The sequence below is a fragment of the Pseudophryne corroboree genome, chromosome 6 (genome assembly GCF_028390025.1).
Source record: "Pseudophryne corroboree isolate aPseCor3 chromosome 6, aPseCor3.hap2, whole genome shotgun sequence".
NCBI classification, from domain to species: Eukaryota; Metazoa; Chordata; class Amphibia; order Anura; family Myobatrachidae; genus Pseudophryne; species Pseudophryne corroboree.
In genome coordinates this window covers 330,718,409-330,744,700 of record NC_086449.1, presented here as the reverse complement: position 1 = coordinate 330,744,700, position 26,292 = coordinate 330,718,409, and the positions used below count along the sequence as shown (strand labels likewise).

The 26,292-nt window shown below is 45.4% G+C and overlaps 1 protein-coding gene and 1 long non-coding RNA gene across 2 annotated transcripts in view; one reads left to right on the top strand and one right to left on the bottom strand.

The window, feature by feature from the left end:
- The window catches only part of CSK (C-terminal Src kinase), a 171,486-nt gene extending 164,292 nt beyond the window's left edge, over positions 1-7,194 (bottom strand). Inside the window, exon 1 of the mRNA XM_063926375.1 lies at positions 6,609-7,194. The gene's annotated coding sequence lies outside the window, so the exon portion shown is untranslated. The remainder of the gene's footprint in view (positions 1-6,608) is intronic.
- The window catches only part of LOC134932190 (uncharacterized), a 74,116-nt gene continuing 54,981 nt past the window's right edge, over positions 7,158-26,292 (top strand). Inside the window, exon 1 of the long non-coding RNA XR_010179258.1 lies at positions 7,158-7,287. This is a non-coding gene — a long non-coding RNA (uncharacterized LOC134932190). The remainder of the gene's footprint in view (positions 7,288-26,292) is intronic.

Sequence of the window (26,292 nt, the reverse complement as noted above, 5' to 3'; positions counted from 1 at the left end):
GGCCACCCGATCTTTGGGTGCCTCCCGGCCATTCCAGAAGAGTAGGCAAGTATGATACAGGCTGATAAGTTACATTATAATTCTCATAGGTTTTCTTAAAAAATAAAGCAGGCTCTTAATTTGGAGTTGAGGGGAATTATTAAGTAGACTCTTTCTTTACAAAACAGTGGCAGACTTGGCTTGTCCAGTATGTGACAACTAAATTTTGTGTTATTGTGTATAATAGAGGGGAAAAAAATTCTACCAAAAAAATTAGCCTTTGATATTACATCCATTTTTTTGTTTGTTTCTTTAAAAAACTTCCTCATGTTAAGTTAACAAAAATTGATGTTAAAACTTGTACAAATGTCCCGTATGTGACAATGGAATGGCCCATTTACACCTGCACTAAGTGTTTTTGTTTTTTTAACATGAAGTTTTTAATCTGTTTTTAGCTAAATTCATATGAAAAGTGCATAATGTAAATTCTAGCTAACCACAAGAGAGTGGTCATAGTGTTTTAAACCCACCGAGATGAGTGAAGTATTTTAAAAAGAAATTGAAAAACAACTAAAGTCAAAACACACTAATACCCCTTTAAGACCGCCTGAGGCGAGTCGCATACGGAAGCTCCCAGTGTGCGACCCGCCTCAGGCGTCTCGCTGCCTGCAACCTGGCATATTGCCAGGTTGGCGACATCAGCGGTGGCGGCGCTTGGAGATCACATGATCTCCAAGCACTGACCATACACAGAGCGTGAACGGGAAGCGGGTCGCATCGACCCGGCTCCCATTCACACTGCACAGTGAGCCAGGTTGTACACGAGTTCAACCATGCCCGCAACCAAGGTATAAATACCAGGTCGCTCAATCCGGTATTTCAACCCTGGCACCTTTCAAACCGCACCTGAACACGGGTTATGCGCGCTTATGTGCCAATAACCGTGTTCATAGGGGGCGGTCTGAAAGGGGTATAAATGAACGCGGATAGCCATGGTCCATATTGATTCTGTGAACTAGTGATATTGCTAGTAAGCCTCATCATTTTAATGCCAGGGAGCAGGACATCCAGCAATTCATCATGTCCTAGTGGGTATGAGGTCTAACAGTACGTTTACCCAGCATGGACAGAAGAATGTCACACACATATACACTGTGAGAACTACTGGAAGAAAAGTGCTCTATAAATAACATTATTATAAAGAGGACATGGAGCTAACAGGAAGAGAAATAAAAATACCTTTGACATTGTACGTTACAAACGGTCAAAGCTTTTGTTTACAATTTTAGTGAGATAGAACAGTCAAAGATTTGCTATTGCTGTGACTTAGGTTACACGTATCTATTTACAGGTTGGCAATTTACAATCCATAGTCTGCAGTAATCCAATCATTGCCTATTTAATCAGTTCCTGTAAAGATAGTGTGACCAAATTCACTGCCCACTGTTTAGTGTGTGGGCTCATTATACAGGATGAAAATCTGCTCACACAGAAGAGTGTATTTTATTTATGCTCTCTCGTTGGCATAACGCAGCAATATCAGAACAAAAGCGCCCTGCCCAACCTTGCAATAGTGAGGGCACAAGACACCATGTAGTAAAGCAAAAAAAAACAAAAAAAAAAAAAAAACACACACTGGAGGAAGAAAAAATCCCCATGTAATAACACAGGCCATATTAGGCCTGCATATATAAAGATCTACTGAAGCAAGAATAACTCAACAATGACGAAAGTCCATCCTTCTAGCCACCACCAGGCTGGACAGCTGGAATTTAAAAAACTGCCCAGTTAGTGAGTGACACACACACATCCCCCGAGTGCACACACCGACAGCCACAGACCTTCCCCTTTCTCCTGCTAAAATACTGTACAGTAGTCATCCAGAGACATATTAGTAAAGCAGGGTTACAGAAGTGGCTGTGTAAGTAAACACGTGCCATTCCTATACAGTATGTTACAGAGAAAGATATTTTTACACGCATATTGTTACAAAACGGGGTGTACAAGGTACCAAGTAGCTAATATAATATATTCTCAAACACATAATATTGTGAAGAGGAATATCACAACTGCCAGTGGTATGCACATGGTATTACAGTGCAATCCAGGGTGTGTCTATGGTATGGACACTGACACAGTAACATGATCCCCTCTTATAAACATAAGCTACATTCATGTATAGACACATCACTTGCACAGCACTCCTTCAATAAGGAAACTCCCACTACAAATTAAGCATGCAATACTGTCCATTTGAAATGGTTTAAATTCCTGACCTACTCAATGATTGCGTAGACACTATATTATATATATATATATATATATATATATACACATATACACACACACATATGCGAAAGCCCTCACTCACTGGCTGATCACTAATTCTCTTACTTCTCAATATGTTAGGAAGCTGAAATGTAACATAGGTATTCTGCAGGTGGAAAATAGAAAAACTACGGAATTAGAATTGTAATAAACCTCCCCTAAGGGGATGAAAAGGGGGTTGACATAATGATGTCATTACTGATGCGTGGCTTGAGTTGCGTGAACTATAACGGTCAAATGAATAGTTGGGCCAAAATTTGGATTGCACCTCCAGTGTGTAGAATTTAATAAACTACATAAATGGTCCCGTCACTTTTTACCGTATCTGCTACAGGTGCTCCTCGGGCAACGCCAATAACCATTGATTAATATTTACTTACATTAAGACGTCTCAAATTTACATCTCTATAGATTTACCAGATTTTTAACCCTCATTTATAGTTACAAGCGTGAAAATCAGAAATTACCGTGCGAAGAACGGTACAACAGCTAGTTAATAATATTACCAAGATGGCAGGCAACCATGACTACCTGTATGTAGGTTTAGCTCACATTGCATGGGTGCTATAATACTCTACCGTTCATTTTAGAGAGTGGGATGTGTATTCACTTTGTGTAGTACAATTGTGGGTAGGTTGGATTCTGAAGTCTTAAAACAATAATGCAATACAAAATATATACAATATTATACTACTTTGCTGATGACAGATTTACATATAGACACACAGACACCCATCACACACAACCTAAATTCTGCGTATGTTTTCATTGCTGTAAATTTGTAGTGAAGTGATAAAGAGTGCTCGTTGTCTAGCCTGGTTTTAGTTAACTACAAGTTAACCATATATTTGATGTTTTATAGGGCACTTAAACATAGAATACAATTTGGTCAAACATAAAACAGTCATTGTGTACCTTTCAGAAATGTGCTGTACGCAAATGTGTACATTAACAATACACAAAATGCACCATTTGTGTTTGTAGACCCTTATGCATGGTGGGTCAATAATCTCCAATGAGTAAAAAGCATTCAACACCAACATACCTAAAACATGTAAACTAATCAGTGTGTATGAACCGCTATCTACTTAACGAGAAACTGTCGCTAACACACATTGGTAGCAGACATTTCCTGAGCTCAACAAGTATAATCGCGCCAAGAACCAGTGACATCACTGAGGCGCTGCCTAATATTCATGAAGTCCTTATTCCTAATGACTTGATAGGTTACATTCTCATTAATTAGATCAGCCAATAACTTGGAATGAGCGAATGACAACCCCATATTAAATACTATAGATTTTACTCCGTTCTCAGTCATTTTATTGTACAAACTGGCATTCACTTGGAGATGCTTTCATCTCTATGAGGAAAACACTGTCAGGACTCCTGTCTGTGACTTCAAAATTCTAATCCAACCCAAGTGTAGCTTGCTGTACTCAAGATCAATGCAGTGCTTGACGTCAGTACCATAGGTACAGGCAGTAGGGTCCACACCATGTACTGCTCTGCAACCATCACATGAGTACGCGCCCTTATAGGCCCTACACACTGGCAGATAAAAGTGAAAGATATGAACAATCTCGTTCATTAATGAACGAGATATAGTTCATGTCTTTCAGTGTGTAGGAACCAACGATGAACGATGCGCGTCCCCGCGCTCGTTCATCGTTGGTCTATCATCGGCCATACATGCAGGACAATCTGAACGATAACGCACTATACGATATGCGTTATCGCTCAGTCTGTATATAAAGCAGATGACGATCCGCCAGACGCCGGGGACCCGCCGCTCAGGACACTCCTTACCGCCGCCCACCGCCGCACAGGACACTCCTCACCGCCGCACAGGACACTCCCCGCCGGCCGCCGCCGCACAGGACACCTGCCGCCGTAGCGAAGAGGAGCGCCTCACAGAGGAGCAGCAGGAGCTGAGCCAATAGGTAAGTAGAAACGGTTACCCACTGACCACCAATGTATGACACGGGGCACACACTGTCCACCAATGTTAATAATAATAATACAAAAACAGGACACAGCATTATTTCATTAATCACACTGTCCACCAATGTATTTTAATATTCCCACTGGCCACCAATGACATAAATATGGTCCCAGCCAGTATGCATTTTGTATGTGTTTTCAGTACACAGCATATGTACTGAGAGCACATGCTGCATGTATACTGGCTGGGGACATATACACACTGTCCACCAATGTATCTAAAAATTACCACTGACCGCCAATGTTTTATAATGATGTCCCCAGGCAGTCAGTAGGCAGCATTACACATTACGTCAGACAGCGTCCCCTTTTTACACAATACGGCGCTTGTTTTTACACATTATGGCAGACAGAATAGTTAGAGAGAGAGAGAGAGAGAGAGAGAGAGAGAGAGAGATACTTACCATGTCTCCAGCGCTATGTACTTGGTAGAGGCGCCGCTGCAGCAGTCCCTCTCCTTCCGTATTGGCTGACCGCCGCCGCTGTGAATGCTGGGATGAAGGAACCGCATCCCAGCATTCACAGCAGCGCCTTGCAGTCAATACGGAAGGAGAGGGACTGCTGCAGCGAAACCTTGACCAATTACATAGCGCTGCTGCGGCTCCAGTCCCCCTCCCTCCTTCTCCGCTGCCTCCGGCACTGCTACAGCAGAAGCGGCATGTAATGAGTCAATTTGACTCATTACATGCCGCTGGCCTTTGTGCGTTCAGAGCAATTGCGCTGTGTGCCAGGCACACACGTAGTTACGGGCCTGACCCTCCTATGAAACCATGCCCAGTATTTAAATGAACCTCAATCTTTCAAATCTTGCAGATCTTTCATATCTTTCATATGGATTGGTCAGTGTGGATGCACATAATCGTTGATGTGAACTCTTTCATCTATCATATCTTTCATCTTTTAAATCTTTCAAATCTACAAGTGTGTAGGGCCCTTTAGGCAGTGCCTTCTGTAGACTTAGGGGCCCTACACACTCGGCGATGCGCCGCCGAGGTGCCCGACGGCCGATACGGCCGACGAGCAACCCGACGGCGGGGGGGCAGTGACGGGGGGAGTGAAGTTTCTTCACTCCCCCCGTCACCCGTCTGCATTGAAGTGCAGGCAAATATGGACGAGATCGTCCATATTGGCCTGCATGCACAGCCGACGGGAGATCAGCGATGAACGAGCGCGGGGCCGCGCATCGTTCATCGCTGGAGTCTCCACACTGAAAGATATGAACGAGTTCTCGTTCATTTATGAACGAGATCGTTCATATCTTTCAGAATATCGGCATGTGTGTAGGGCCTATTACAGTCAGGAAATCTAATTTCCTTAATGAAATAAATCAGAAAAGCCAACACTTATCTTAAAAATTGCTAGACCTGGAAAGAACTTGAAAAAATTTATAAATAAATGTATGATTGTGATTTACATATAAAAAGTGTTACATTATAAATAATTGCTAAAATGTAAAAAAATAAAAATCAAGGTGGCTTAATGTGAAAACCACAAGTCTATTTTCAGTAATGTAAACACAAACATCCGAAAAACTATGCCGATTATAAAGTCGTCATCAACAATTTGCAGCATCTACAGGAATCAGCAGCAAAATTGCACCTGGGCAAAAACATAATAGGGGGAAGAGGGGGGGTATGCTTTATTTTCACACTGTGATTTACAGCATAAATAGGTCATCTCCTTCCCAACCCTAATTCTGCCACAAACATTAAGATTTGTAACCCGCTGCCCTCCCCCCCCCCCCCCCCCCCACACACATTTTAGAAGTTTGACAAATACACAGCTTAGCTAACAATTAGTTAATGTAAACATGAAAACACAAGGTCTGTGTCAGACCTGTAGGGGAGGAATTAAATCCTTTGACAGATTTTCACTAAGAAATTATGTTTTGATGGGGACTGCGAAAACTCAAACACATTCAAATTAATTAACCTGTATTATCCTTTTTGTTGGCATACACAATACTGTAAGACCAAGACTGGCATGCCAACATAAATACATTCAGGAGACTCAGACTATTGCTACTATGAAAACAAGCCACGGGTCTCTGTGTTTCATGGAACATGTACTGTACACAGCATTACTTTGAATAATTCATAGGACACGGTGGTTTAGTATACAGGTCTGATTCGGATTCATTAGCATAAACAGAAGTCCTGTTAAATTAATGAGACTCTGGTACAAGACGCAGCAAATCTGTGTGTACAGCACTGTGTATGACAGCGAGAGGCGGTGATACACCTGGTGTGTCCCACACAGATGGATAGTGATAGAGGGACACACAAACACAATCTCACCTGGAGGTGGGGATGTCCAGGGGCTTCCATGGAGACAGGATGAGGCGCTGGGGAGTAGTGGGGGGCGGGCAAGAGCGATGAGTGAGTGGGGGAGACAGGGTGCGTGCAAGCAGCAGAGATGGGGTGAGAGAGGACAGGGTGGTAACACCGGAGACCCCTGCAGCATGCAGGCAGATAGGAGCAGGGTAATAAGGAAAGGGCCGGGGATGTGCAGCAGGCTGGGGCGGACCGGAGATGGTGGGGGATAACGGTGCAATATTGATACACTACACAAAAAATTAGGCTGTGGAAAGGCAGGGGTTAATGGAGGCTGGCGACAGGGGGCTGACAGCGGCAGATGGGATGCAGGGGACGTGCCGGCACCAGGCACAGTCTCTGAGAAACGGCTCGGATAGAAATCCGGTGCAGGCTCGGAGAATCAGGGACGGCCTCCCCTCACTGCTCTCGTTCAGACGCGGCCCTGACAGAGGAAGCTGCCAGGTCCGACTGCCGAAGCGCGCCTGCGCGGCCAGAGCCCGGGCGCAGGGCGTGACCACTCCTCCGTCTCTCCGCCGCCATCTTGTGGCTGGCAGCAGACGGCCGGAATCGTCTGTCTGGCTGCTGCTGGGTGGCAGACGGGGTTCTTTGGCGACGCTTTGTACAGGATATGACAACAACCATTGGCGTCATGTCGCTGAGTGTATGTATGGTGTAGGGTATGTTACTGAGTACACACTATAATGTGTGACAATTTTGATTGACTTGTTTGGTTTCATTCTTTCATATTGGGACAGATGTCTATTGGAGAGTGATAAAGTGGAGAGTAATAAAGTACCAACCAATAAGATGCTGTAATTTCTCATACGTCCTAGAGGATGCTGGGGATGACATCAAGACCATGGGGTATAGACGGGATCCGCAGGAGACATGGGCACTCTAAAGACTTTTCATTGGGTGTGAACTGGCTCCTCCCTCTATGCTGCTCCTCCAGACCTCAGTTTTAGAAATGTGCCCAGGCAGACCGGATGCACTCTGAGGAGCTCTACTGAGTTTCTCTGAAAAGGCTTATATTGGAGATCTGCTGGCATCAGACTCCCTGCTTCGTGGGACCGAGGGGGCAGAAGCAGAACCAACTTCCTAAAGAGTTTCATGGCTCTACTTCTGGTTGACAGGACACCATTAGCTCCTGAAGGGTACTGAACGCCAGCCGTGTCTAGATGCTCACTCCCACAGCCCGCCATCACCCCCCTCACAGAGCCAGAATTCAGAAGATAGTTGAGTATGAGAAGAATGATCTTCAATCAAGTAAGTGATGGATGAGGCGCGGCTGGCGGGAGCGCAGCGCGCCATTGCTGCCCACACACACAGGCACTGCAGGGTGCGGAGGGGGGTGTGGCGGCCTGGGCAGCAAGAAAAATACCTCAAACTGGCTAAATGGGGTCATAAGATGCCACTGGCACAGCCCTACCCCTGCCAGTATAAATATTATGTAGTATACTGAGTGTAAGGACGCGCCATTGCGGGGGCGGAGCTTCTTCCTCAGGCAGCCAGCACACTGCTCAGCGCCATTTTCTCTCTCTTCTCCGGCTGCAGAGAACACGCTGGTCCTCTCCTCCACTTCTTACAAGTACAGGGTGCTATTAAGGGGGGGCACAAAGCGATTGTGGTGCATTTGGTAGTGTATTTCTCTGACGTCCTAAGTGGATGCTGGGACTCCATAAGGACCATGGGGAATAGCGGCTCCGCAGGAGACTGGGCACAACTATAAAGAATTAGGTCTAACTGGTGTGCACTGGCTCCTCCCACTATGACCCTCCTCCAGACTTCAGTTAGAATCTTGTGCCCGGCTGAGCTGGACGCACACTAGGGGTTCTCCTGAGCTCCTAGAAAGAAAGTATATTTAGGTTTTTTATTTTACAGTGAGATCTGCTGGCAACGGACTCACTGCAGCGAGGGACTAAGGGGAGAAGAAGCGAACCTACCTAACAGGTGGTAGTTTGGGCTTCTTAGGCTACTGGACACCATTAGCTCCAGAGGGATCGACCGCAGGACCCGACCTTGGTGTTCGTTCCCGGAGCCGCGCCGCAGTCCCCCTTACAGAGCCAGAAGCATGAAGAGGTCCGGAAAATCGGCGGCAGAAGACTTCGGTCTTCACCATGGTAGCGCACAGCACTGCAGCTGTGCGCCATTGCTCCTCATGTACACCTCACACTCCGGTCACTGATGGGTGCAGGGCGCTGGGGGGGGGGGCGCCCTGAGGGCAATATATGACACCTTTGCTGGCAAATCTACATCATATATAGTCCTAGAGGCTATATAGATGTAAAAATACCCCTGCCAGTATTCCAGAAAAAGCGGGAGAAGTCCGCCGGAAAAGGGGCGTGGCCATCTCCCTCAGCACACTGGCGCCATTTTTCCCTCACAGCTCCGCTGGAAGGAAGCTCCCTGGCTCTCCCCTGCAGTCTGAACACTACAGAAGGGTAAAAAAGAGAGGGGGGGGCACTAAATTTAGGATAGATATATATATATTGATATATAAAAAGCAGCTATAAGGGAAAACACTCATTTATAGTGGGATCCCTGTGTTATATAGCGCTCTGGTGTGTGCCGGCATACTCTCTCTCTGTCTCCCCAAAGGGCTTTGTGGGGTCCTGTCCTCTGTCAGAGCATTCCCTGTGAGTTTGCGGTGTGTCGGTACGGCTGTGTCGACATGTTTGATGAGGAGGCTTATGTGGAGGCGGAGCAGATGCCTGTAAATGTGATGTCACCTCCTGCGGGGTCGACACCTGAGTGGATGGTGCTGTGGAAGGAATTACGCGACAGTGTCGACTCCTTGCATAAAAGGTTTGACGACATACCTAATGTGGGACAGCCGGCTTCTCAGCCTGTGCCTGCCCAGGCGTCTCAAAAGCCATCAGGGGCTCTAAAACGCCCGCTACCTCAGATGGCAGACACAGATGTCGACACGGATACTGACTCCAGTGTCGACGACGATGAGACTAATGTAACTTCCAGTAGGGCCACACGTTACATGATTGAGGCAATGAAAAATGTGTTGCACATTTCTGATGTTACCCCCGGTACCACAAAAGAGGGTATTATGTTTGGAGAGAAAAAACTACCAGTAGCTTTTCCTCCATCTGAGCAGTTAAATGAAGTGTGTGAAGAAGCGTGGGCTTCCCCTGATAAAAAGCTGGTAATTTCTAAGAGGTTACTAATGGCGTACCCTTTCCCGCCAGAGGATAGGTCACGCTGGGAAACATCCCCTAGGGTGGATAAAGCGCTCACACGCTTGTCAAAGAAGGTGGCACTACCGTCTCCGGATACGGCCGCCCTGAAGGAATCTGCTGATAGAAAGCAGGAGGCTATCCTGAAATCTATATATACACACACAGGTGTTATACTGAGACCGGCTATTGCTTCAGCCTGGATGTGCAGTGCTGCTGCTGCATGGTCAGATTCCCTGTCAGAAAATATAGATACCCTAGACAGGGACACTATATTGCTAACCGTAGAGCATATAAAAGACGCACTTTTATACATGAGGGATGCACATAGGGATATTTGCCGGCTGGCATCCAAAATTAGTGCAATGTCCATTTCTGCCAGGAGAGGGTTATGGACTCGGCAGTGGACAGGAGATGCAGATTCCAAAAGACACATGGAAGTTCTGCCTTATAAGGGTGAGGAGTTGTTCGGGGATGGTCTCTCGGACCTCGTTTCCACAGCAACAGCTGGGAAGTCTACATTTTTACCCCATGTTCCCTCACAACCAAAGAAAGCACCGTATTATCAGGTACAGTCCTGACAATGCCTATTCTATACCTTGTATAAAACACTCTAAAAGGTTAAAGAACACTACGCAATTGGCGTATGGAAATACCGTAAAAGTACGCACGTAGCGTAGCGAACGCTTAGCCGTGGACGAGACGCTTGAGCGGCACGTTCGCTCACGGCTTAGAGCGTAAAGGCAAGCACGCTATAGGCTGCCGACTAACGTAATGATACGCTATCAGCGTACACAATACAGTACAATGGTCCCTACATTCTTATTGTTCATTGGACACAGGAATTCGTCTTCGCATTATAACAAAAGGTCATAGGTTGGTTCATACAGGTGGGCTGTGACTATTCCTAACTGCTCAGGTGGGTGGGAAACTGGGTTTCCCGCCGCATGGGTAATAAAGTGCAAATATAGTAAATGTCCATAAACTTCTTATGTCCATAACTATACGCACGAGCGATTAATCCGCTTCAAACCAACACCGGAATATTGCTAATTATATTCTCTTCCGATGGATACTAAACACCACTGTGTAACCCCTGTCTGACCCTTCGTATCAAACAAAGAGGGATCTCTTTGTCCCTGAACATACTACATTAACTAAACTTTCAGATTCTATCAAAGGGACCATAATCTACAAAATACATTATATGACTAAAATATGTTACGATTGAGTCGCCCGCTAGACGAACATAAACTCTACCGTAAATGCGCATACCGCGCGCCTGCGGGTGCACGCAACTGAGAGTATGCGCACGCACGGGAGGGCTCATGCACACGCAGCAGGCACTCGCATGAGGTGCATATATGGCAGTGTGTAGCGTGATATTTTTCTGACTTTGACAGTCCACCCTTTGGCAGTCACCAATAACTGCCACTTCCTAAAACATTTCAAAAAGAGAAAAATATATGTCATGTATAATACATTTCTATGATTGGGTAGGGGAGGAGAGGAGAAGGTAGGAAAAGGGTATGACCTAGTGAGATAGCAGAAGCATGTGTGTATGAATCCATGTTTGGGGGGTCATGTATCATCATGCCGTACGTGTTTTAAATCAAGCTTCGAGGTATTGCGAAGTATATATTTGAATTCCTTCTTATCCCGTGGTACGGGTCTGTGGATGGGCTGTCAAACTTTACCGAGCTCTCTTCGGCTTTTGGTTGCAACAAAATGGGGGAGCACATTTTGGTTGATGATACATGAATGGGGGAATATGTGAGTGCTGATATCTGTGCCTATATTCCCTATCGACTATGTGTGTTATTACCTGAAGGTTGTAGAGATGAAGATAAAGAACAATTATGGTAAATGCAGTGATAAACTATGTGAGTTTAATATACATTTGCCGATTGAGGTCTTGTCTTGTCTTGTCTCGATGTACATGTTGACTGTAGTCTCCCGATGCTTTTGCTATAACGGTGTGCAAAAAGCTTTTTCAATGTCCATAGACTTACAAAAGGTGTTGGGCTAGCGTAAAATTAAAGGTACTAGGGATATGGGGGGTCTATGGCATAGTCCATCAGTTGTCTGTGTAAAAGGTTGTCAAATTCTTCTTCCAAGCGGATGTCTTTGTACCTTGGAGGAAAACAAAGGAGAAACGGGTGAAAGAAACGGACCGTGGAATCACATTTTCATCACAACATTGTCTCTATCGTTGGGTCATAAACCAAATCAGTCGTTGTTATTACAGTATCTTCACTTCTTAAACTCATCACTCGGGCGCTACGTTTACACTTTGTTAAAACCCGAACGCATCTAAATATCAGACCGACCAATATGATGACACCCAGAATACACAAAAGAAATTTCCCTACATCCATGATAATTCCTTGAGTCCATTCTCCTAAACCAGAGAACCAATTTCGTGGGTTCAACCATGACACCCAACTGGTCAGCTCATTACCCACAGCGGCAAGGGTGAGATTGTGTTTCCTTCGGAACTCCCATTTTAATTGCAAAATGTCATCCATCTTTTTGTCTATGACCTCGACCGGGTCCTCGGTGCTGTTTGTAATATATGTGCAGCACTTTATTCCCTACTGAGTCGCTAGGGTAACACAATACCCACCCGTCACAGCTGTGAGATAATTGAGAATCATCCTATGCTGAACCAGTTCTGTTTTATAAGCTTGGAGCTCCCTTCCGGTATACCTGAATGTGTCATCATACATTTCAGTGATATTGTCTAATAAATTTGCAAGCGCAGATATATATTTATAATTTATCACTCCTCTGGCGGTACGAGTGATATCTAACGCGATTAGGAATTGAATCCGGTGGATTCATTGATCAGGTCAGAGGCCGGATGCTCTGTTCTTTCTATCAGGTGCCGTTTAACGATGTGCTCGTAATGAGTGTGAGTATAAGGAGCTTGGGCACTGCGGTGAATATCCTTCATTTTAGTGTGGGATACGGTCATTACCTCAGGCAGTACTTTTCCAATATAACATAACCCTTCTGAGTTTGGGGCAAGCCACTTATACGCCTTCCTCCCGCATATGAAATATGCATCATCGGGGAGAACATATGGGACGGAGTAGGACATTACCATATTACACATTTTCCATATGAAATCTCCTAACCCTAATTCTCCCATCTGTTTAGTACACGTATCAGTTTGTACGATATGTGCACAGTATCCTGGTGATACCTCTCCAACTCTCATGGTCCTACTTCCTAGGGTATACCTATATCGGAAATATTTTCCACTACCGGCTATGTGGCGTATAAGTTCTGTATCTGTTGGCATTCTATCGGCTCTGTATGAAAAGGTCATGGTTTGGTTATTCCATGACACTTCCCAATTTCCCGGCTTTCGGGGATTGGAAATGTTAAAACATACTAGGGATCTATCCACATGATATTGGTGGAGCTTCAAACTAGGAGGACTGGAGATATTAAACCTCCTGTCCACCGGCCTCCCACCACTTAGCTCAAGTACCTCCCCTATAGTTAAAGGGAAGGGCACTAATCCTGATTTGCTATGGCCTTGAGGTACTTGAGAGCATACCCAACAATCTGTCTGATTTAACACTTTACCCACTAAGGAGTGATAGTCACTCAATGGATGCCGGTCCATGTGGATATTAAAACTGGATTGGCATTTCTTGATACACCCATCCTCAACTACACTGTCACAGAGTCTACAGATACAGTTCTCTTCAGCTAACAATCCTTCACAATTTCTTCTATTGTCAATGCTACCAGATCGTTTTCTGATACTCGCCTTTACTCGGTGATTATGTTGTTCTTGGAAATCTACGCCTCTGTCTCTGTCATCAGAACCTTTCTGGATCCTTTCTCGACCTCACTGGTACTGTCACCGAAACAGACTGCTCTGGTCAACATCATGGTCAACAGGAAAATCCATATCACAGTCTCTTGGGGCAAGTCCATCTTACAGGAGGAGAAAAGGAGAAATTTGTAATGGGGGTACAGAAAAAACAGTTTGAGGGGCAGAGAAACTTGTTACGATAATTAGTTCTCTAGTCTTGTTGTTCTTCTTGTTCTGCTGTCATCTCAAAGGTGCTGTCTCTCAGTCTTCCAAGCGAACATTCTGGTGATACAATATTCCTTCCAAATCAGCGATCTCTCTGTAAGGAGCAAAAATCTTGCATTACCATTTGTCTAACTGATGTGTGACATACCATCTTTAAAACATGAAAACATGAGTGAGAAGAGAGAAAACAAAAAAAAATAAAAGAGAGAGAGAACAATTCATATACATATATATTACATAAACCAACAATAAACAACAACAGGAAAAAAAACATTTCTCAAACATTTTTAAAACATTGTCAGATCTGTCGTTCATCATCAGGCTGTTCATATCTACATGTCCAATGGTATCCTTGCTCAGTCCCTCCCACCAGCACCTCCATACTCCACCCTTTGTATCTGGCCAGGATACATTGATGCGGGTAGGTCATGCTGGGGTTTGGTAGACTTCTGCAAAGACCAAGTAGCTATGCAATGTTTGAGTCCTGCTGATGACCATCAGAGATGGGGAAAAAGAAAACATTTCACAGATACATTTCAAATTTTACCCGGTCATTCCTGTGTCCTCAAGGAATGACCTCCCAATTTGTTAATAATAACCTCAGGCTCACCATCAGTCCTAATGATCACCTTCCCTGACTACATATCATGGGTGTGGCCCAAAATTCTTCCTATATGATCCCTGATTATAATTTGGTGTGTCATAACTTTGCTCATATTCATGTCTAGGGGGTCTGACTTTATGTGGGCTGTTACAGTTGCTGGCATAATGCCCTTCTCTTTTACAAAGATAACAAGCCCTGGGCTTCCTCCAAGTGCCAGTGACCTGTGGTCTGGGTTGATTTGATGCCTCCTCAAACGCTTGGATGCTCATCACCATCAACCGCTTTCCCTGTACTTCCCTGACTCCTTGGATACCATGGTTATGTTGCTGTCTAGGGGGTTGATATGACTTTTGTATATTTCTTGATCTACAATCTCTTGCAAAATGTCCCTCTTTGTGACAATGGTAACAAACTACCACATTTGAATTTCTCACAGGATTTTGGGTCTTAAGCTGGTGTGGCTTTTTGGTTAGGGCCTGTATACTTACAGCCATCAGCTTATTACTCTGTGACTCCCTGTGTCTGGTGATGTTCTGATCATGATCAATAACGGCCTCTCTTAATGTAGCCACCGAGATATTTCTCCAGTTTGGGTTGGTGGTCTGTACCCTTGTTCTCAACACCTCCTTTAAACCATTCATCAATAACTTAACCGCTACTTCTTTATGCTGTGCATTTGTTTTGATGTCTGTGATCCCAGTGTCTCTAGCCATTACTTGCAGTGCTCGATTGAAGTAGTCAGAAGTACTTTCCCTTTCTCCTTGTCTTATGGAGAGGATTTTGTTCCACTTGGCAATGGCTGGGAAATATACTGCTAACTGTTGGTTGATCTGCTTAATACATTCCTGATTGTGTTCCTCCGTATGAGGTACCTCTGTGTTTAATTTACAATCAGCAATAAATTTTGCAGGGTCAACACTGGAGGGCAAACATGCCCTCAGCACTGTCCGCCAATCTTTGTTGGTGGGTTCTGTGGAGTTTCTTAGTTCTTTAATAAATCTCTGACATGTAACTAGATCTTCCCTAGGATCAGGGAATTCAGACATGATTGATCTCAATTCCATCCGGGACCAGGGACGGCGCATTGCACTGTCCTTGACGGGAATGATTCCCTGATCGTCAGTCTTCCCATTGGGGACTGTGATCACCCTGACAGGATTAAATTAAATTACATCACCATGTGTTGGTCTTACAATATGGGGTACATTTGTTTGTGCGCGATGTATAACACCGTACGTACCTGTGGACACGACCTCACCTGACCCTCCGTTAGGGGGTTTGATTACTGCCTTTACCGAATTGGTCGCGTCCACCTGGATGTCTTGTAGGATGGCTTCTGGAAGAGGTACCGACATCGTGCTGGGCTCACTTTTTTGCTTGTAGTCCTGAGGGAAGTTTAACATGGGGTGCAACTTGCATGGGTTAATAGTTGTACATTTAACAGTATTACAATTATCATCGTTACGTTTATTACAATTAGTCTTATCATCTATAATACAGTTGCTAAGTGCATTTTTATCGTACACCATTGCGCCATTCTCTGCAACCATAATCCTCTCCATTGCCATGTCTCTCTTCCCAAGATGAGAGTCAGATATGTAAGTTAAATTTCTTTGCATTTCACTTTCCTGTTGCCACAATTTTAAATCATCATAATGTCTAATACGCCTTTTTGAAGATTTAATCAGACACACTCTTCTCCTTAAATTCTGTAATACTTCTGGATTAAAACTACCTACCCGGGGAAACTTTTCCCCGTCATGCACAGTCATCCTTTCCCATTCATTGCATAATATTTCTGTGTGATGACCATCTTGGTCTGATTTCTCACACATTACCTTGCCGACCTGATTGATCGGTTTCAAATCAACCTGAACCTCGGTTGATCGCCCCTTACCTAAACAACTGGCCCCCATCTCTGCAGGTGCTGCTTTCACTACCTCTGACTTCAAATCAGGGTCTCCGGCAACCCTTACAAAAACCAAGATGCTCGGGGTAAGGCTGCGGTGGGGGTTTTGCCTCGAGGTCCGCCCACTTAACTCCGCCCACGTTGGCCAGTACTGCAATCACTGTTCCCAGAGCTGCTGTACCCAACCTAGGGCCCCTATGAACCTTTATTTACTGGGGCGTGTTGGACCTTCCAGTCCCCAGCAAGTATCGGTTGTTGGAATGTCCTCGAGTGATCAGGCTACTTACCTTAAAATAAAAAAAATTACACAAATCACGTTAACAATGTGCAAGTAGCGTTCTTCTGAATTCAAGACACGCTAATGCACACAATCACATGCGGTATAATCGTATCTGCACACAAGCAACTAATCTTATGTGCGGAACGATCAGTGGAATTGAAAATTTCTGCTGCAAATTCCTTCTGCGATGAGCTTCTTTGGCCTATATGGGTCTCGCACCAACCCCTCTTCGGTTGTGCTCTCTACTTCTAGTCTGCTGTACCTGTCTGTGACCTCCTGGTCCGTGACCTCCTGGTCTGTGACCTCCTGGTCTGTGCTGTGACCTCCTGGTCTGTGACCTCCTGGTCTGTTATGTACAGCAGACTCTACTGCTCATTAATGTGTCGAGTCTAACAAGGGACGCCTCCCAAGCCACCCCACGATATCACTCTCGCTGGTGTATCTCTTTCTACTGGCCTATGGTTCCCACGTCCGTAATAAAAGAGAAATCTTATCTCTACACACACTCTTACCACATGTACACTTTAATTTTTATTTCTTTCTGCGCAGAAATCCTTTCATTCAGTATTAGCCTAACCCAGAAGAATTGCAACAGAGAAAGTCTTTTCCTTTTAACTTTTAAACTTTTGGATTTGAGATAGATTTGTGTTATTTTTCGCGTTACTTCCTTATCGCTTACTAAACAATACTATCGTGCGGTTTGTATCATGTGGGCGTATCCGTACGCTCCGTTGCGTAATACACGCTCCGTGCGTCGACCCTTGCTGCGTACGCCCTGCCTTTGTAAGGACACGTGTACACAGACCAAGTACGTCCACAGTTACACACTACACGTTTATCAATGTGAATGATCTTTAACAGTAATCCTTCACTGACCACCACTCCAATCTCCCTTGTATTCTAGGCGAGATTGTGTGCATGCTTTTTACAATTATTTCCTTAAATATTACTTTTTTAACTATTAATAACAACAAATGTCTCAACACGTTATCACTAATATGTGGCAATCAGGAGAGTGAGGCACGAAAACAATACTAAACTAGAAATACAGATGTGTATGCTTATTGCTTATGCGTACGTTCGCAAAACAGAAACTAAACAGGTTTTAAAAGACAATAACGTACTGTTCCTACCTTTCGGTTCTGGATTCCTTCAGCACTCCTTACTAAGCGAAGCAGACGCTTATCTGGTCAGCACTACGAGGAATATTACCTCCGCCTTTTGCTGATCGATAATGTCTGCTGAAATTACCTAGTGCAGATATGTGAAGAGCGGGCGAGTCCCCAATTGACAATGCCTATTCTATACCTTGTATAAAACACTCTAAAAGGTTAAAGAACACAGTACGCAATTGGCGTATGGAAATACCGTAAGAGTACGCACGTAGCGTAGCGAACGCTTAGCCGTGGACGAGACGCTTGAGCGGCACGTTCGCTCACGGCTTAGAGCGTAAAGGCAAGCACGCTATAGGCTGCCGACTAACGTAATGATACGCTATCAGCGTAGCGGACGCTCGAGACCACGAGGAGATCACAAGCGGCGCTGACGCTCACAGAGTTAAACCTTTATAACTATACCATAAACAATGTACTTATACTGTAAACCCTTGTGCAGTGATAAGGTGTAAATGCAACACAGTGTAACCTTGTTAGTTTAAAAGCTGTATGAGCGTATGTGACGCTCAGAGAACCCCTTAGCAATATAATAAACACTCAAATACCGGTCTAAGGGTCTAACGCCTTTTAAGGAAATGAATGAACGTTCAATTGCAAAAGAATAATACAATACAAGTTATACACTACCAAGATAACATAAAATACCTAACCGGATAACTACACATAAAATACAATACAGATACAATTACATTTAAGGGGGAAGGAGAGAGAGAATGGCTTATAACATTACATAAGAGACAATATGGTTGCAGAGAACTTACGCACCAGGGGAAACAATCGCAAGCGCCTTTTCTGGATATCCAGCTCCCGATTATCAGCAATGAGAACCGTTGAAGAGAGTAATAGAGCTGGCCCAGATCGGCTTGTCCTTTTATACACTACACACAATACAGTACAATGGTCCCTACATTCTTATTGTTCATTGGACACAGGAATTCGTCTTCGCATTATAACAAAAGGTCATAGGTTGGTTCATACAGGTGGGCTGTGACTATTCCTAACTGCTCAGGTGGGTGGGAAACTGGGTTTCCCGCCGCATGGGTAATAAAGTGCAAATATAGTAAATGTCCATAAACTTCTTATGTCCATAACTATACGCACGAGCGATTAATCCGCTTCAAACCAACACCGGAATATTGCTAATTATATTCTCTTCCGATGGATACTAAACACCACTGTGTAACCCCTGTCTGACCCTTCGTATCAAACAAAGAGGGATCTCTTTGTCCCTGAACATACTACATTAACTAAACTTTCAGATTCTATCAAAGGGACCATAATCTACAAAATACATTATATGACTAAAATATGTTACGATTGAGTCGCCCGCTAGACGAACATAAACTACCGTAAATGCGCATACCGCGCGCCTGCGGGTGCACGCAACTGAGAGTATGCGCACACACGGGAGGGCTCATGCACACGCAGCAGGCACTCGCATTAGGTGCATATATGGCAGTGTGTAGCGTGATATTTTTCTGACTTTGACAGTCCTTTCGGCCCAATAGGGGCATGCGGGTTAAAGGCGCGTCCTTTCTGCCCAGAGGCAGAGGTAGGGGAAAGAAGCTGCAGCATACAGCCAGTTCCCAGGAGCAAAAGTCCTCCCCCGCTTCCTCTAAGTCCACAGCATGACGCTGGGGCTCCACAGGCGGAGCCAGGTACGGTGGGGGCCCGTCTCAAATATTTCAGCAGTCAGTGGGCTCGCTCACGGGTGGATCCCTGGATTTTTCAGATAGTATCTCATGGGTACAAGCTGGAATTCGAGACGTCTCCTCCCCGCCGTTTCCTCAAATCTGCCTTGCCAACCACTCCCTCAGGCAGGGAGGCAGTGTTACAGGCAATTCACAAGCTGTATTCACAATAGGTGATAGTAAAGGTACCCCTACTTCAACAAGGAAGGGGTTACTATTCCACAATGTTTGTGGTACCGAAACCGGACGGTTCGGTGAGACCCATTTTAAATTTGAAATCCTTGAACACATATATAAAAAAATTCAAGTTCAAGATGGAATCGCTCAGGGCGGTTATTGCAAGCCTGGATGAGGGGGATTACATGGTATCACTGGACATCAAGGATGCTTACCTGCATGTCCCCATTTACCATCCTCACCAGGAGTACCTCAGATTTGTGGTACAGGATTGTCATTACCAATTCCAGACGTTGCCGTTCGGTCTATCCACGGCTCCGAGGGTCTTTACCAAGGTAATGGCCGAAATGATGATACTCCTTCAAAAGAAGGGAGTTTTAATTATCCCGTACTTGGACGATCTCCTGATAAAGGCGAGGTCCAGAGAGCAGTTGTTGGTCGGGGTAGCACTATCTCGGGAAGTGCTACAACAGCACGGCTGGATTCTAAACATTCCAAAGTCACAGCTGGTCCCTACGACGCGTCTACTGTTCCTGGGGATGGTTCTGGACACAGAACAGAAAAAAGTGTTTCTCCCGGAGGAGAAAGCCAAGGAGCTGTCATCTCTAGTCAGAGGCCTCCTAAAACCAAAACAGGTGTCGGTGCATCACTGCACGCGGATCCTGGGAAAAATGGTAGCTTCCAGCGATTCCATTCGGCAGGTTTCATGCAAGAACTTTTCAGTGGGACCTGTTGGACAAGTGGTCCGGATCGCATCTTCAGATGCATCGTCTGATAACCCTGTCTCCAAGGACAAGGGTGTCTCTGCTGTAGTGGCTGCAGAGTGCTCATCTTCAAGAGGGCCGCAGATTCGGCATACAGGACTGGGTCCTGGTGACCACGGATGCCAGCCTTCGAGGCTGGGGGGCAGTCACACAGGGAAGAAACTTCCAAGGACTATGGTCAAGTCAGGAGACTTCCCTGCACATAAATATTCTGGAAGTAAGGGCCATTTACAATGCCCTAAGTCAGGCAAAACCCCTGCTTCAAAACCAGCCGGTACTGATCCAGTCAGACAACATCACGGCGGTCGCCCATGTAAACCGACAGGGCGGCACGAGAAGCAGGACAGCAATGGCAGAAGCCACAAGGATTCTCCGATGGGCGGAAAATCACGTGTTAGCACTGTCAGCAGTGTTCATTCCGGGAGTGGACAACTGGGAAGCAGACTTCCTCAGCAGGCACGACCTCCACCCGGGAGAGTGGGGACTTCATCCAGAAGTCTTCCAAATGATTGTAAACCGTTGGGAAAGGCCACAGGTGGACATGATGGCGTCCCACCTAAACAAAAAGCTAGAAAAGTATTGCGCCAGGTCAAGAGACCCGCAGGCGATAGCTGTGGACGCTCTAGTGACACCGTGGGTGTACCGGTCGGTTTATGTGTTCCCTCCTCTTCCTCTCATACCAAAGGTACTGAGGATAATACGGAGAAGAGGAGTAAGAACTATACTCATTGTTCCGGATTGGCCAAGAAGAGCTTGGTACCCGGAACTTCAAGAAATGATCTCAGAGGACCCATGGCCTTTACCGCTCAGACAAGACCTGCTGCTGCAGGGGCCCTGTCTGTTCCAAGACTTACCGCGGCTGCGTTTGACGGCATGGAGGTTGAACACCGGATCCTGAAGGAAAAGGGCATTCCGGAGGAAGTCATTCCTACGCTGATTAAGGCTAGGAAAGAAGTAACCGCAAACCATTATCACCGCATATGGCGAAAATATGTTGCGTGGTGTGAGGCCAGGAAGGCCCCAGCGGAGGAATTTCAGCTGGGCCGTTTCCTGCACTTTCTACAGTCAGGGGTGACTATGGGCCTTAAATTGGGTTCCATTAAGGTCCAGATTTCGGCTCTATCGATTTTCTTCCAGAGAGAACTGGCTTCACTACCTGAAGTTCAATCTTTTGTTAAGGGAGTGTTGCATATTCAGCCCCCTTTTGTGCCTCCAGTGGCACCTTGGGATCTCAACGTGGTGTTGGATTTCCTAAAGTCACATTGGTTTGAGCCACTGAAAACCGTGGATTTGAAATATCTCACGTGGAAAGTGGTCATGTTGTTGGCCTTGGCTTCGGCCAGGCGTGTATCAGAATTGGCAGCTTTGTCATGTAAAAGCCCTTATCTGATTTTCCATATGGATAGGGCAGAATTGAGGACTCGTCCCCAGTTTCTCCCTAAAGTGGTATCAGCGTTTCATCTGAACCAACCTATTGTGGTGCCTGCGGCTACAAAAGACTTGGAGGCTTCCAAGTTGTTGGACGTAGTCAGGGCCCTGAAAATATATGTTTCCAGGACAGCTGGAGTCAGAAAGACTGACTCGCTATTTATCCTGTATGCGCCCAACAAGTTGAGTGCACCTACTTCAAAGCAGACTATTGCTCGCTGGATCTGTAGTACGATTCAGCTTGCACATTCTGCGGCTGGACTGCCGCATCCTAAATCAGTGAAAGCCCATTCCACGAGGAAGGTGGGTTCTTCTTGGGCGGCTGCCCGTGGGGTCTCGGCTCTTCAACTTTGCCGAGCAGCTACTTGGTTGGGGTCAAACACGTTTGCTAAATTCTACAAGTTTGACACCCTGGCTGAGGAGGACCTAGAGTTTGCCCATTCGGTGCTGCAGAGTCATCCGCACTCTCCCGCCCGTTTGGGAGCTTTGGTATAATCCCCATGGTCTTTACGGAGTCCCAGCATCCACTTAGGACGTCAGAGAAAATAAGAATTTACTCACCGGTAATTCTATTTCTCGTAGTCCGTAGTGGATGCTGGGCGCCCATCCCAAGTGCGGATTGTCTGCAATACTTGTATATAGTTATTGCTTAACTAAAGGGTTATTGTTGAGCCATCTGTTGAGAGGCTCAGTTGTTATCATACTGTTAACTGGGTATTGCATCACGAGTTATACGGTGTGATTGGTGTGGCTGGTATGAGTCTTACTCGGGATTCAAAATCCTTCCTTCTTGTGTCAGCTCTTCCGGGCACAGTATCCTAACTGAAGTCTGGAGGAGGGTCATAGTGGGAGGAGCCAGTGCACACCAGTTAGACCTAAAGCTTTCTTTATAGTTGTGCCCAGTCTCCTGCGGAGCCGCTATTCCCCATGGTCCTTACGGAGTCCCAGCATCCACTACGGACTACGAGAAATAGAATTACCGGTGAGTAAATTCTTATTATTACTATTTAAAAGTGCTGTTGGGCTGTGGGCATACTGTGTTCACAGGCAATACTGACGCTGGGTTTGTGAACTGGCTGCTCCTATCCTGTGTCCCTCTGACAGATTTTACTGTGGGTCTGTCCCCAAAATAAGTCCCAGTGTGTCTGTGAGTGTGCTGTACACCTGTGAGACATGTCTGAGGCAGGGAGTTCCTCCCCGGAGGAAGCCATTTTAGGGACACAGAGTTATAATGTGGTGGCGCTGCCGACACACCAAGAGCCTGCATGGGTGAAAGAGATACGTGACAGTATGCATCTGATTAACCGTAGATTAGATAAGTCTGAATCTAAGGCTGCATGCTGGAGAAAATCTGTGGAAGATGTGATTTTTCAGGATGCTGTTATTCCTTATGCGGGCGGCCCCTCTGGGTCACATAAGAGACCGTTTGGAAATGTAAACACTGATACCGACACAGATTCTGATTCTTGTGTCGACGATAGTGAATCCAGAGAGATAGATCATAAATTGGCAAAAAGTATACAATATATGATTGTGGCTATAAGGGACGTGTTGGAGGTTACAGAAACCACTCCTGTACCTCAGGAGAAGGCTTATTTATGTAAGGAAAAGAAATCCAAAGTCACGTTTTCTCCTTCACACAAACAAAATGCTCTGTTTGAAGGGATGTTGGTGAATCCTGGTAAAAAAAAATTGTGTTCCCAAAAGGATTCACATAGCTTACCCTTTCCCGGCTGAGGACAGGAAAAAATGGGAGTCACCCCCTGTGTTAGACAGTGCACTTTCCAGGTTGACAAAGAAGGTAATTCTCCCTGCTCCTGACACGGCTTCTCTTAAAGAGCCGGCAGACCACAAAATGGAAACGACATTGAAATCCATTTATGTTACCAATGGTACACTGCTCAGGCCAACTATTGCCTGCGCATGGGTGAGTCGCTCTATTGAAAAATGGTCAGAAAGCGTGTCATCAGAAATTGACACGATTGATAAAGATTGATATTGATAAAGATTGATATTGACACGATTGATATTCCCTAACTCCTTAAGTTAGGGAATATCAAGGATGCTGCCGCCTACATGCTGGAAGCAATGAAGGATATTGGACTCTTGAGTTCACAAGCCGCTACCATGGCAGTATCGGCTAAGCGGGCGTTGTGGATTCGCCAGTGGAACGCGGATGCAGATTCCAAAAGAAACATGGAGGCTCTCCCATGTAAAGGTGAGGCCTTATTTGGCGATGGCCTGGATGCGTCAGTCTCAGCGGCTACCGCAGGTAAGTTGACATTTTTTGCCCTCTAAATACAAAAAGACGAGAGGTTCCCCCTTCTTTGCAGGAAGGGGAAGGGGAAAGAAGCCCACAGCGGCTCCAGGTTCCCAAGAGCAGATGTCTACCCCTACTTCTGCCAAATCCTCAGAATGACGCTGGAGCTCCCTTGCGGGAGGCCGCTCGGGTGGGGGCACGTTTCAAACTCTTCAGCCAGGGTTGGATTCTGTCTGGCCTGGATCCCTGGGTGTTGCAAATAGTAGCCCAAGGATACAAACTGGAGTTTGAAGACGTTCCTCCATGCCGATTTTTCAAATCGACCTTGCCAGTTTCTCCGCCAGAAAGAGAAGCAGTAACAGCGGCAATCCAAAAATTATGTCAAGACCAGTTCATAGTCCTGGTACCGTTGTCACAACAAGGGCGGGGTTTTTATTCAAGCCTCTTTGCTGTTCCGAAGCCGGACGGCTCGGTAAGACCGATCCTAAATCTACAAGATCTGAATTGCTACCTGAAAAGGTTCAAGTTCAAGATGGAATCACTTCGGGCGGTGATTGCCAGTCTGGAGGAGGGGGACTACTTGGTGTCGGTGGACATAAAGGATGCTTACCTGCATGTTCCCATTTATCCTCCTCACCAGGCTTATCTGAGATTCGCGGTTCAGGATTGCCATTACCAATTCCAGACGTTGCCTTTCAGTCTCTCCACGGCGCAGAGGGTATTCACCAAGGTGATGGCGGAGATGATGGTCCTCCTTCGTCAGAAAGGAGTCAATATAATTCCTTATCTGGACGATCTCCTGATAAAGGCGAGATCCAGGGAGCGGTTGTTACAGAACATATCACTCTCTCTGTCAATACTCCAACAACACGGGTGGCTCATAAATTACCCAAAGTCACAATTGGAACCGACGACAAGGTTGTCTTTTCTTGGGATGATTCTGGACACAGAAGTTCAGAGAGTATTTCTTCCGCTGGAAAAGGCTCTGGAAATCCAGAAAATGGTAAAACAGATATTAAAACCATCAAGTGTGTCGATCCATCAGTGTATTCGGTTGTTGGGGAAGGTGGTGGCGGCCTACGAGGCCATACAGTTTGGCAGGTTCCATGCCAGAGTATTCCAGTGGGACCTGTTGGAAAAGTGGTCGGGGTCACACCTACACATGCACTTAAAGATAATCCTGTCATCAAAAACCAGGATTTCGGACCTCGGCCTCTTCCTACGCAAGAGGACCTGCTACAGCAGGGGCCGTGCGTGTATCAAGACTTACCGCGGCTACGTTTGACAGCACCCACAGAAGTCTGCCTCTGCTTGGATACAGCTGTGTCCTCATACATCTTACCTCAATACCCCGTGCAGCAGGAGATGCCTGGCGTGAGTCAGGTGGCAGCTCTGATAATGTCGGGTGCCCTTTTTGACGTAAATACGTCTTATTTGCATTACTTTGTGGCTGTGATGCACAAGCAGCTTCTGCTGATTTAAATGATATGCGGCATGCCTATATTCTGTGTGCGACTGTGGCTGTGTCTGCATATGAAATACTACATTATAGTGATTTCCAGGAATACACTGTAACGTAGCATTTGCACTTGTGAGATGTGGAGTTGTTTCAGCTGTTTTAGAGAGGTTTTTGTACGTTAATTCATTTCTAATAGTGAATACAGATCAAATAGACTCAATTGAGATGTTATCATCTGTTAGATGCATATGGGCCATTCCACGTCAAATCACCCCAAAGAAAATGAAATGTCCACCATCTCAGATTTTCACGGGAGAGAATGTCAAACAACTATTTCTGCCAAATATCTCGACTTTTTGACAATTTGTTTATTAAATATTGAATAATTTATTCAATTGTTTACTAATTACGGCTTCTTTTTAAGTATGACGGGTGTTTATTAAGGAATCACCATTAAATTTGGACCCTTAAGGTAACTCATCCTCCCGAATACAAAAATCCGAACCAAATCACTTTATCTGCTTTACGTTTTGAGTTACGGTAAAAATGCACGTTTTTAAAAAAAATGCTAGGTTCAATCAACATTAGGGATCCCATATTTTTTTATGTGCTTAACACAGGTATACATTACTACCACACAAAAAATCAGCATGGTACTCTGTTTCATAGTGGAG